We start from the raw sequence: 14,021 nt of genomic DNA, 5'->3' as shown, positions 1-14,021 counted from the left end.
TGTTCTGTTTCAATGTGTGTATATATGAGTTCCATTCTATATATGTGGATGAGAGCAACTAGTTGCAAATTAGTATACGAAAAAAGGTAGAAAATGGAATTCGAAATATATATATTAATTGTTCATTAGTTCATCACATAATTTATATAATATCATCACTTATAGGTGATGATACTTAACTTATGTACAATGGATAAAATTGAAAACGAACAACACTAAAACTAATAATCCTCCCGGGGGCAGTATTCCAGCAGCCCCTCGCCAGCAGCTCCCATCTTGGGGCCTTTTTCGGCATCCTGCCGGAGGGGGATTCGACCACGGAGGGATTCTACATCAACTCTATTGCCCTTCCGATGAAGCGTGAGTAGTTTACCTCAGACCTACTAGTCCATAGCTAGTAGCTAGATGGCTTCTTCTCTCTCTTTGATTCTCAATACCATGTTCTCCTCGATGTTCTTGGAGATCTATCCGATGTAATCTTATTTTGCGGTGTGTTTGTCGAGATCCGATGAATTGTGGATTTATGATGAGCTTATCTATGAATATTATTTGAATCTTCTCTGAATTCTTTTATGCATGATTTGATATCTTTGTAATTCTCTTCAAACTATCGGTTTAGTTTGGCCAACTAGATTGGTTTTTCTTGCAATGGGAGAAGTGCTTAGCTTTGGGTTCAATCTTGCGGTGTCCTCTCCCAGTGACAGTAGGGGCAGCGAGGAACATATTGTATTGTTGCCATCGAGGATAAAAAGATGGGGTTTACATCATATTGCTTGAGTTTAGTCCTCTACATCATGTCATCTTACTTAAAGCGTTACTCTATTCTTTATGAACTTAATACTCTAGATGCAGGGAGGAGTCGGTCGATGTGTGCAGTAATAGTAGTAGATGTAGGCAGTAGTCGGTCTACTTGACATGGACATGATGCCTATATTTCATAATCATTGCCTTGGATATCGTCATAACTTTATGCTTTTCTATCAATTGCTCGACAGTAATTTGTTCACCCACCGTATTATTTGCTATCTTGAGAGAAGCCTCTAGTGAAACCTATGCCCCCCGGGTCTATTTTCCATCATATAAGTTTCCGATCTACTATTTTGCAAGCTTTTACTTTCCGATCTATAAACCAAAAAACCCCCAAAATATTTACTTTATCTTTGTTTAGTTTTATCTATCTCTATCACATCTCACTTTTGCAAGTGAACGTGAAGGGATTAACAACCCCTTTATCATGTTGGGTGCAAGTTTGTTTGATTGTTTGTGCAGGTATTGGTGATTTGTGTGTTGTCTCCTACTGGACTGATACCTTGGTTCTCTAACTGAGGGAAATACTTATCTCTACTTTGCTGCATCACCCTTTCCTCTTCAAGGGAAAAACCAACGCAAGCTCAAGATGTAGCAGGAAGAGTTTCTGGCGCCGTTGCCGGGGAGATCTACGCCAAGGCAAGACATACCAAGTACCCATCATAAAACTCTCATCTCTTGCATTACATTATTTGCCATTTGTCTCTCGTTTTCCTCTCCTCCACTTCTAAAATGGTTTTTGAAAAGATTTGCCATTTTCTTCGCCCCTCTTCCGTTTGTCTTCTTCGTTTGTCTTTTGTTTGCCCGTGCATCTATGTGCTTGCTTGCCTTTATGGCTCTACCAAAGAACATTGATCCTCACTTTAGGAGGTTGGAAGAAATTGAAAATAATGTTAGGAGCTTCATGTCTTTACAATTTGAGAATAATAGTTTCTTTAGAAACGAGCTTAAGTAGCAGAAACATTTTATGGAGTACATGAATAAAGAGCTCGATGATATGTATAAGGAATTTTATGGTTTGCCATCTCAGTTTGCTCATCTTGAAAATTTAGTAGGACAAATTTCTGATAAACAAGTTACTTTAGTAAATAAGATGGCTGCTAAACCAGAGTATTTAAATAATGATGAAGATCTTAAAGTGATTGATGTGACTCCTATTGAATATTTGTTTTCCAATATAAATCTAGATAAAGATGGGATTGGAGATGAGTCAACTTTAGTTAAAAGGCGTCCCAATGATTCGGAGTTTTTAATCTTGATGCAAAAATTGATAAAGTGGGATTGGAGAGGTCAAAACTTGAAGTAGCGATGAACCCACTCTTTTGGATTTCAAGGAATTAAATTATGATAATTGTTCTTTTGTATTTCCTTGTAGCAATCCATGTTGAATTCTCCTCATGCTTATAATCAAAACAAAGCTTTTACTAAACATATCGTTGATGCTATGGTGCAATATTTTGAAGAAAAGCTTGAATTGGAAGTTTCTATCACTAGAAAACTTTATGATGTGTGGGAACCTACTATTAAGATTAAGATTAAAGATTATGAGTGCCATGCTTTGTGTGACTTGGGTGCTTGCGTTTCCACGATTCCAAAAACTTTATGTGATGTGTTAGGTTTCTGAGAATTTGATGATTGTTCTTTAAATTTACATCTTGCGGATTCCACTATTAAGAAACCTATGGGAAGGATTAATGATGTTCTTATTGTTGCAAATAGAAATTATGTGCCCGTAGGTTTCATATTTCTTGATACAGATTTTAATCCTACATGTCCTATTATTCTTGGTAGACCTTTCCTTAGAATGATTTTCGTGCAGTTATTGATATGAAAGAAGGAAATATTAGATTAAAATTTCCATTAAGGAAGGACATGGAAGACTTTCCAAGAAAGAAAATTAAGTTTCCATATGAATCTATTATGAGAGCTACATATGGATTGCATACCAAAGATGACAATACCTAGATCAATGTTTTATGCCTAGCTAAGGGCGTTAAACAATAGCGCTTGTTGGGAGGCAACCCAATTTTATTTTTGTTCTTACTTTTTCGGTCCTGGTTTGCAATAAGTAATTCATCTAGCCTCTGGTTAGATGTGTTTTTGTGTTTTAATTAGTGTTTGTGCCAAGTAAGACCTTTGGGATGGCTTACGATTGTCGGCGTTCTGGGAACGGGGGTCCGTAGACTTGCCTGCCTGCGGCCCATGGCGTGGCTCTGCAAGCGGGCCCGTACGGCCCATCTTCACCAACAAGCATTCAAGACCCTCGCGAGGGGCCAAGCCTCGCGAGGCGGACGACACAATACCTCCTCGGCAGCGGCCTCACCAGGCTGGCTCGCAAGGGGCAGAGAAATCAAGGCAAGGCAAACCTCGCGAGGTTTCCAATGACGTGAGCCATGATGATCGAGACCAGGCGGGCGCCAGCGCGCACAATGTCCTTGTTTCCTCTTTGGTGCTAAGGAGGCAAGCGCAGGCAAAGAGTACCGAGGCATCAAGCAAAGGTTTCCACATCGGTGCAACGAGACCAAGACCAGCAGGACGGCAAGAAGGAGGTCACCATGGAGCCCAAGGCGGCGTCACCACGAGAGCCTTTGGCAGGCGAATACTGCTTTTGTCAGGATAACTTGTACTAGATATCCCCTTTCAAATTGGCTATTGTTGGCTCCCTTCCGGCTCAATATTTGGGGAGAGGACCAGGGCCTCTATAAATAGGATTAGACACCACAATAGGCAAAAGGAGAGAGAGAACCTCATCCATCTCAACTTGGACTAGATCCAACCCATCCTCACACCAACCAAGCACAAGAACACCTCACCTCAGGAGGCAGTTCTTCCCCTTATACTGTTCATCCTCAGCCCAAGAGGCAATCCACCACACCACACTGGAGTAGGGTATTACACCACAATAGTGGCCCGAACCAGTATAAATCTTGTGTCCCTCGTGTTGCGAGTTCATCGAGCTAAGCTTAGAGATCGTGGCGAGGTTGAGGGCATGAGTCGGTAGGGGGGAATCTTTGCGTGCACCCAGTGTTCGAACATTAAGGGTTTTGCCGGAACCCGAGATCCGACATTTGGCACACCAGGTAGGGGTGCACCGAAGCTTTTCTTCCGTCGCTCCGCGTCTCATCGCTTCATCACCTCCATGTCGGACGCTCATCGAGCTCGCGCTGAGCATGGGGCCGCCCTCGCCGCCCGCGTCGTTCAGACGGCTCCCGTCGGCGACCACCCCATCATTCTCTGTCGCCTGCCGCCAACACCGTCACCGACCCGGCGGGGAACGAGCAGCAAGCCTACTCGCTACACCCCTCAGTGCGGTGGGACGGCCGCACCGCCACTCCATCGCTGACCCCGGCCGGCCCGTCGTCTCACGCCCGTCGCGCTCCCACGGATGCGTAGGCCGCGTTGTGCATGACGCGTGAGCTCCTGCGCTACCACCCCATCGATGACCTCTACGCCGACTGGCTCGACCGCATCGCCGAGCTTGCCAGCGCCGCAGGGGGCTCCCATGTGCTGTCCCTCTCGCTACCTCGCCCTCCGCCAGCTACGGACGACGTGGCTCATGGAGCTACTCCACCACCTCTGCCCCAAGACGGCGCCCTGGCGCCAAGGCGTGCGCCCCCCCGGCGTGATCCACCACGTCGGGTGCCTGTACGTGAAGAAGGAAGCTGCCAAGAAGTCCCTTGTCCGCAAGAAAATGCTCCTGCGCTCTCGGCACCGCTACGACAAGACCGTGCGCCGCCTGTGATGGCAATGCGAGGGCGTCAAGGCCAGGCTACACATCAGCAAAGGGTCCCGGTGGCCACCGCGGGATGCCATGCTTTCACCCTCGAGCTGCATAGCATCGCATGGCAAGGCAAGTTCAAGCCAGACCTGCCTCCATGCTACGACGACACCCCCGACCCCGCGGAGTTCCTGCAACTCTACGAGCTGAGCATCGAGGTGGCCAACGGCGATGAGAAAGTCATGGCGAACTGGTTCCCCATGGCTCTCAAGGATGGCGCGCGCTCGTGGCTCCTGAACCTGCCTCCAGGCCCCATCTCTTCCTAGAACGAGATGCGCGATTGTTTCGTCGCCAACTTCCAGGGCACTCGTGACCGCCCTCTGGCCGCGGGTGACCTACGCCGCGTCAAGCAACAACCAGGGGAAACCATCCAGAAGTATATCTAGCGCTTCAGCAACGTTCGTCTCAAGATCCCCAAGGTGACGGACAAGGCCATCATCTCTGCGTTCTCCAATGGCGTCCGCGATATCAAGATGAAGGAGGAGCTCGCCATCCACGAGGAGTTGTGGACATCCTTGGATCTGTTCAACCTGGCGGCCAAGTGCGCAAGGGCTGAGGAAGGGCGCCTTTCCCTTCTTGAGCTCCCAGCTGCCAACCTGGAAGAGAAGAAAGCTAAGGCCAAGGACGTGAAGCGCAAGGGAGTGGCCGTACTTGCGGCAGAACCAGACACGAAGCGTGGCAGGGACCAACCTGAGTCATCCAAGAGTAGCCGACCGTTCTGCGCCTTCCACAACATGCACAGCCACAACACCAACAATTGTCAAGAGCTCAGGGCCATTTGCGACGGACGCTTCAGTCGACGCCCCGAGCGCAATGACCGAGGCTACGACCGAGGAGGAGGACGTGGCGGAGGACGCTGGGACGACTGGGTCCCATGTCAGGAATGGCGTGTCCAACCTCGTGAGGACCGCTAGCAGGATCAGCCTTGCAAAGGTGCCTGGAGGGATCAGCCTTGCGAGGACCGTCGTTAGGGCAATGCTAGGCTTCCTCCGCTGCCGCCACCACCAAGAAGGAACGACAACCACCACCTAGATGAGGGGGCTGGGGGCTTCCAGGAGCCGCATGCTATCGCCCGCATCTTGGGTGGAGCACAAGCCCTAGCCTGATAGCGTATCTTCAAGAAGTTCACTCGCGAGGTGAATGCAACTCTTGCCAAGCTCGAGGCTACACGCCCGCTCAGGTGGTCCAAATCCGCTATTACCTTCAGCTTGGCAGACCAGCTCAAGTGCGCGGCCACCGCTGGCACTCTCCCGATGCTCTGTTCACCCATCATCAGCAACGTGCAAGTCACCAAGACTCTCATCAATGGTGGCGCAGGGCTTAACGTCTTGTCCGTCGAGATGTTCGACAACCTTCAAATGCCCTATGATCAGCTTCAGCCTACCAAGCCTTTCTCACGAGTGACCGACGGCTCCACCACCCCGATAGGTCAGGTCCGCCTCCCAGTCACCTTCGGACAACGCGACAACTACCGCACCGAGCTCATCGACTTCGACGTCGCCCACATCCGTTTGCGTACAATGCCATCCTCGGGTATCCAGCCCTGGCTAAGTTCATGGAGGTGACCCACCACGGCTACAACGTCCTCAAGATGCTAGGAAGCGGCGGAATCATCACGATCCCCTGCGAAGAAAGAGACGCGGTGTGCTCCCTCGAGCGTGCCTTCCAAGCTGTAGCAATCGACAACCCTAACAACAAGGGCGAGTACCCTCCCGAGGCCACCCCAAGAAGAAGAAGCAGCTACTCCATACTGGGCCTCAGGAGAACGGCACCGCAAGTGGCACCATGTCAGGATCAACGCTCGCACCTGGGGCACCTCCCTCTGTCGCATAGGAAGGCGTGCCCGGCGTCCTCCTCGGGCAGGGCTTGGGGGATCTCTTCTAGAGGGCCTCAGACCTTGCCAACATTATGAGGGAGGCGCTCGGGCACCATTTGGAGGCGTGCTTCGTGGCACATTTCCCTCGGGAGGACACAGGGCGAGGAGCGCCCAGCGCTCAAGAGTTCATCACCAAGACCACTCAGGAGCTTCAGGAAGCAAGAGCGATTTGCGGCGACCGCCGCCCACCTGGCGTTGCTCCCTACCCGGGTAAGGATGGTGAGATACGCGTCTGCATCGACATCCCAGGGCTCAACAGGGCCGCGTCTCAAGAGCTCTTCTGGCCTTCGCGCGTGGGACGCTGCGAGGGCCCACCGCATAGCTACGTTCGCATGCCATTTGGCCTGCCGAGCATGGCAGCTGCCTTCCAGCGCAACCTGCGGAGCGTCATGGTGAAGGAAATATGCCCTAGAGGCAATAATAAAATTGTTATTTATATTTCCTTATATCATAAAAAATGTTTATTATTCATGGTATAATTGTATTAACCTGAAACTTAGTACATGTGTGAATACATAGACAAACAGAATGTCACTCGTATGCCTCTACTTGACTAGCTCATTGAATCAATGATGGTTATGTTTCCTAACCATAGACATGAGTTATCATTTGATTAACATGATCACATCATTAGAGAATGATGTGATTGAATTGACCCATCCATTAGCTTAGCATGATGATCGTTTAGTTTGTTGCTATTGCTTTCTCCATAACTTATACATGTTCCTATGACTATGAGATCATGCAACTCCCGAATACCTGAGGAACACTTTGTGTGCTACCAAACATCACAAGGTAACTGGGTGATTGTAAAGGTGCTCTACAGGTGGCTCCGATGGTGTTTGTTGAGTTGGCATAGATCGAGATTATGATTTGTCACTCTGATTGTCAGAGAGGTATCTCTGGGCCCTCTCGGTAATGCCCATCACTATAAGCCTTCCAAGCAATGTGACTAATGAGTTAGTTACGGTATGATGCATTACGGAACGAGTAAAGAGACTTGCTAGTAACGAGATTGAACTAGGTATTGAGATACCGACGATCAAACCTTGGGCAAGTAACATACCGATGACAAAGGGAACAATGTATACCGTTATGCGGTTTGACCGATAAAGATCTTCGTAGAATATGTAGGAGCCAATATGAGCATCCATGTTCCACTATTCGTTATTGACCGGAGACATGTCTCGGTCATGTCTACATAGTTCTCGAAACCCGTAGGGTCTGCACGCTTAACGTTCGGTGACGATTGGTATTATGAGTTTATGTGATTTGATGTACTGAAGGTTGTTCGGAGTCCCAGATGAGATCACAGACATGACAAGGAGTGTCGAAATGATCGAGCCGTAAAGATCGATATATTGGAAGGCTATATTCGGACATCACAAAGGTTCCAAATGATCCAGGTATTTTTCGGAGTACCGGGGGAGTTACGGGAATACGGGAGTACATATGGGCCTTAGTGGGCTTTAAGGGAAAAAGAGGAGAAGCCACGAGGGCTGGCCGTGCGCCCCCATGGGCCTAGTCCGAATTGGACAAGGGAGGGGCTGCGCCCCCTCTTTCCTTCTCCTCCCCTTCTCCTTCCTCCCCCCTCCTAGTAGGACTAGGAAAGGAGGAATCCTACTCCTACTAGGAGGAGGATTCCTCCCCCCTTTGGCGCGCCTAGAGAGGCCGGCCGGCCTCCCCTCCCTCCTTTATATACATGGGGAGGGGGCACCCTAGAACACACAAGTTGATCAATTGATCTTTTCGCTGTGTGCGGTGCCCCCCTCCACCATAATCCACCTCGGTCATATCGTAGCAGTGCTTAGGCGTAGCCTGCGTCGATAGCAACATCATCACCGTCATCGCGCCGTCGTGCTGACGGAACTCTCCCTCGATGCTCTACTGGATCGGAGTTCGTGGGACATCACCGAGCTGAACGTGTGCTGAACTCGGAGGTGCCGTACGTTCGATACTTGGATCGGTCGGATCGTGAAGACAAACGACTACATCAACCGTGTTCTCATAACGCTTCCGCTTATGGTCTACGAGGGTACATGGACGACACTTTCCCCCCTCATTGTTATGCATCACCATGATCTTGTGTGTGCGTAGGATTTTTTTTTTGAAATTACTATGTTCCCAACAGTGACATCCAAGCCAGGTTTATGCGTAGATGTTATATGCACGAGTAGAACACAAAGGAGTTGTGGGCGTGGGTATATACATATTGCTTGCCGTCAGAAGTTGATTCTTGATTTGGCGATATTGTTGGATGATGCGGCTCAGACCGACATTACGCGTACGCTTACGTGAGACTGGTTCTACTGACGTGCTTCGCACACAGGTGGCTAGTGGGTGTCTGTTTCTCCAACTTTAGTTGAATCGGATTCAATGAACAGGGTTCTTTCTGAAGATCAAAAAGCAATCACTATACTGCGTTGTGGTTTTTGATGCGTAGGTAAGAACGGTTCTTGCTCAGCCCATAGCAGCCATGTAAAACTTGCAACAACAAAGTAGAGGACGTCTAACTTGTTTTTGCAGGTCATGTTGTGATGTGATACAGTCAATACGTGATGAGATATAAATTGTTGTATGAGATGATCATGTTTTGTTAAAGTTATCGGCAACTGGCAGGAGCCTTATGGTTGTCTCTTCATTGCATAAGATGCAAGGGTCGTATAATTGTTTTACTTTATCGCTATGCGATAGCAATAGTTGGTGAGACGACCATGTGACGACATGTTGATAGAGATCAAGATGATGGAGATCATGGTGTCATGCCAGTGACGATAGAGATCATGACGGTGTTTTGGAGATGGAGATCAAAGGCACAAGATGGTGATGGCCATATCATGTCACATATTTTGATTGCATGTGATGTTTATCCTTTATGCATCTTATTTTGCTTAGTTCGGCGGTAGCATTATAAGATGATCTCTCACTAAATTTCAAGGTATAAGTGTTCTCCCTGAGTATGCACCATTGCGACAGTTCATCATGCCGAGACACCGCGTGATGATCGGGTGTGATAAGCTCTACGTTCACATACAACAGGTGCAAGCCAGTTTTGCACACGTAGAATACTCGGGTTAAACTTGACAAGCCTAGCATATGCAGATATGGCCTCGGAACACTGGAGACCGAAAGGTCGAGCCTGAATCATATAGTAGATATGATCAACATAGAGATGTTCACCATTGAAAACTACTCCATCACACGTGATGATCGGACATGGTTTAGTTGATATGGATCACGTGATCACTTAGGTGATTAGAGGGATGTCTATCTAAGTGGGAGTTCTTAAGTAATATGATTAATTGAACTTTAATTTATCATGAACTTAGTCCTGAAAGTATTTGCATATCTATGTTGTAGATCAATAGCTTGCGATGTAGATCCCCGTTTATTTTTGATATGTTGCTTGAGAAAAATAAGTTGAAAGATGATAGTAGCAATGATGCAGACTAGGTCCGTGATCTGAGGATTATCCTCATTGCTGCATAGAAGAATTATGTCCTTGACTCACGGCTAGGTGAAGGACCTATTGCAAGAGCAGATGCAGGCGTTATGAACGTTTGGCACAGGTCGGTATGATGACTACTTGATAGTTTAGTGCACCATGCTTTATGGCTTAGAAACGGGGCTATAAAAAGGTTTTGAACGCCACGGAGCATATAAGATGTTCCAAGAGTTGAAACTAGTATTTCAGACTCATGCCCGTGTCGAATGTATGAGACCTCTGACGGTACTTTGCCTACAAGATGGAGGAGAATAGCTCAACTAGTGAGCGTGTGCTCAGATTGTCTGGGTACTACAATTTCTTGAATCAAATGGGAGTTAATATTCCAGATAAGATAGTGATTGACAGAGTTCTCTAGTCACTATCACCAAGTTACTAGAACTTCGTGATGAACTATAATATGCAAGGGATAATGGAAACGATTCCCAAGCTCTTCGTGATGCTGAAATCGACGAAGGTAGAAATCAAGAAAAGCGTCAAGTGTTGATGGTTGACAAGACCACTAGTTTCAAGAAAAAGGGAAAAGGGAAGAAGGGGAACTTCAAGAAGAACGGCAAGCAAGTTGTTGTTCAAGTGAAGAAGCCCAAGTCTAGACCTAAGCCTGAGACTAAGTGCTTCTACTGCAAAGGGACTGGTCACTGGAAGCAGAACTGCCCCAAGTATTTGCCGGATAAGAAGGATGGCAAAGTGAACAAAGGTATGTTGGATATACATGTTATTGATGTGTGCTTTACTAGTGTTTATAGCAACCCCTCAGTATTTGATACTAGTTCAGTTGCTAAAGATTAGTAACTCGAAACGGGAGTTGCAAAATAAATAGAGACTAGTTAAGGGCGAGGTGATGATGTGAGTTGGAAGTGATTCCAAGGTTGATAAGATCACCATTGCACACTCCCTTTACCTTCGGGATTAGTGTTGAACCTAAAATAAATTTTATTTGGTGTTTGCGTAAAGCATAATATGATTGGATCATGTTTATTGCAATACGGTTATTCATTTAAGTCAAGGATAATTGTTATTATGTTTACATGAATAAAACCTTCTAAGGTCATACACGCAAGGTGAATGGTTTATTGAATCTCGATCATAGTAATACACATATTCATAATATTGAAGCCAAAAGATGCAAAGTTAATAATGATAGTGCAACTTATATGTGGCACTGCCGTTTAGGTCATATTGGTGTAAAGCGCATGAAGAAACTCCATGATGATGGGCTTTTGGAATCACTTGATTATGAATCATTTGATGCTTGCGAACCATGCCTCATGGGAAAGATGACTAAAACTCCATTCTCCGAAACAATGGAGCAGGCAACTAACTTACTGGAAATAATACATACTGATGTATGCAATCCGATGAGTGTTGAAGCTCGCGGCGGTTATTGTTATTTTCTGATCTTCACAGATGATTTGAGAAGATATGGGTATATCTACTTGATGAAACATAAGTCTGAAACATTTGAAAAGTTCAAAGAATTTCAGAGTGAAGTGGAAAATCATCGTAACAAGAAAATAAAGTTTTTGCGATCTGATTGTGGAGGAGAATATTTGAGTTACGAGTTTGGTCCTCATTTGAAACAATGCGGAATAGTTTTGCAAGTCACGCCACCTAGAACACCACAGCGTAATGGTGTATCCGAATGTCATAACCATACTTTATTAGATATGGTGCAATCTATGATGTCTCTTACCGATTTACCACTATCGTTTTGGGGTTATGCATTAGAGACAACTGCATTCATGTTGAATAGGGCACCATCTAAATCCGTTGAGATGATACCGTATGGACTATGGTTTGGCAAGAAACCAAAGTTGTCGTTTCTTAAAGTTTGGGGTTGCGATGCTCATGTGAAAAAGTTTCAACCTGATAAGCTCGAACCCTAATCGGAGTAGTGCGTCTTCATAGGATACCCAAAAGAAACTGTTGGGTACACCTTCTATCACAGATCCGAAGGCAAGATATTTTGTTGCTAATAATGGATCCTTTCTAGAGAAGGAGTTTCTCTCGAAAGAAGTGAGTGGGAGGAAAGTAGAACTTGATGAGGTAATTGTACTTGCTCCCGAATTAGAAAGTAGTTCATCACAGAAATCAGTTCTAGTGATATCTACACCAATTAGTGAGGAAGCTAATGATGATGATCATGAAACTTCAGATCAAGTTACTACCGAACCTCGTAGGTTAACCAAAGTACGGTCAACACCAGAGTGGTATGGTAATCCTGTTCTGGAAGTCATGTTACTAGACCATGACGAACCTATGAACTATGAGGAAGCGATGATGAGCCCAGATTCCGCAAAATGGCTTGAGGCCATCAAATCTGAGATGGGATCCATGTATGAGAACAAAGTATGGACTTTGATTGACTTGCCCAATGATCGGTGAGCCATTGAGAATAAATGGATCTTCAAGAGGAAGATGGATGCTGATAGTAGTGTTACTATCTACAAAGCTTGAATTATCGCAAAATGTTTTCGACAACTTCAAGGTGTTTACTACGATGAGATTTTCTCACTCGTATCGATGCTTAAAAAGTCTGTCTGAATCATGTTAGCAGTTGCCACATTTTATGAAATCTAGCAAATGGATGTCAAAACTGCATTCCTTAATGGATATCTTAAAGAAGAGTTGTATATGATGCAACTAGAATGTTTTGTTGATCCAAAAGGTGCTAACAAAGTGGGCAAGCTCCAGCGATCCATTTATGGACTAGTGCAAGCTTCTCGGAGTTGGAATATACACTTTGATAATGTGATCAAAGCATATGGTGTTATACAGACTTGCGGTGAAGACTGTATTTACAAGAAGTGAGTGGGAGCACTACAACATTCTGATAAGTATATGTGAATGACATATTGTTGATTGGAAATAATGTAGAATTTTCTAGAAAGCATAAAGGAGTGTTTGAAAGGAGTTTTTCAATGGAAGACCTCGATGAAGCTACTTACATATTGGTCATCAAGATCTATAGAGATAGATCAAGACACTTGATATATTTTCAATGAGAACATACCTTGACAAGATTTTGAAGTAGTTCAAAATAGAACAGTCAAAGAAGCAGTTCTTGCCTGTGTTGCAAGGTGTGAAGTTGAGTAAAGACTCAAAAACCCGACGACAATAGAAAATAGAAAGAGAATGAAAAGTCATTCCCTATGCCTTGGTCATAGGTTCTATAAAATATGCTATGTTGTGTACCTCACCGTAAGTTTGGCAAGAGGGTACAATAGTGATCCAGGAGTGGATCACTGGACAGCGGTCAAAAATATCCTTAGTGGAATAAGGAAATGTTTCTCGGTTTTGGAGGTGACAAAGAGTTCGTCGTAAAGAGTTACGTCGATGCAAGCTTTGACACTGATCTGGATGACTCTTAAGTCTCGATCTGGATACATATTGAAAGTGGGAGCAATTACCTAGAGTAGCTCCGTGCAAAGCATTGTAGACATAGAAAATGTGCAAAATACATACGACTCTGAATGTGGCAAACCCATTGACTAAATTTCTCTCACAAGCAAAACATGATCACTCTTTGGGTGTTAATCACATAGCAGTGTGAACTAGATTATCGACACTAGTAAACCCTTTGGGTGTTAGTCACATGGAGATGTGAACTAATCACATAAAGATGTGAACTATTCGTGTTAAATCACATGACGATGTGAACTAGATTATTGACTCTAGTGCAAGTGGGAGACTGAAGGAAATATGCCCTAGAGACAATAATAAAATTGTTATTTATATTTCCTTATATCATGATAAATGTTTATTATTCATGCAAGAATTGTATTAACCGGAAACTTAGTACATGTGTGAATACATAGACAAACAGAATGTCGCTAGTATGCCTCTACTTGACTAGCTCATTGAATCAATGATGGTTATGTTTCCTAACCATAGACATGAGTTGTCATTTGATTAACGGGATCACATCATTAGAGAATGATGTGATTGACTTGACCCATCCATTAGCTTAGCACGATGATCATTTAGTTTGTTGCTATTGCTTTCTCGATAACTTATACATGTTCCTATGACTATGAGATCATGCAACTCCCAAA

This window comes from Triticum aestivum, chromosome 7A (assembly GCF_018294505.1).
Source record: "Triticum aestivum cultivar Chinese Spring chromosome 7A, IWGSC CS RefSeq v2.1, whole genome shotgun sequence".
NCBI classification, from domain to species: Eukaryota; Viridiplantae; Streptophyta; class Magnoliopsida; order Poales; family Poaceae; genus Triticum; species Triticum aestivum.
Note: the sequence above shows the minus strand (reverse complement) of the source record.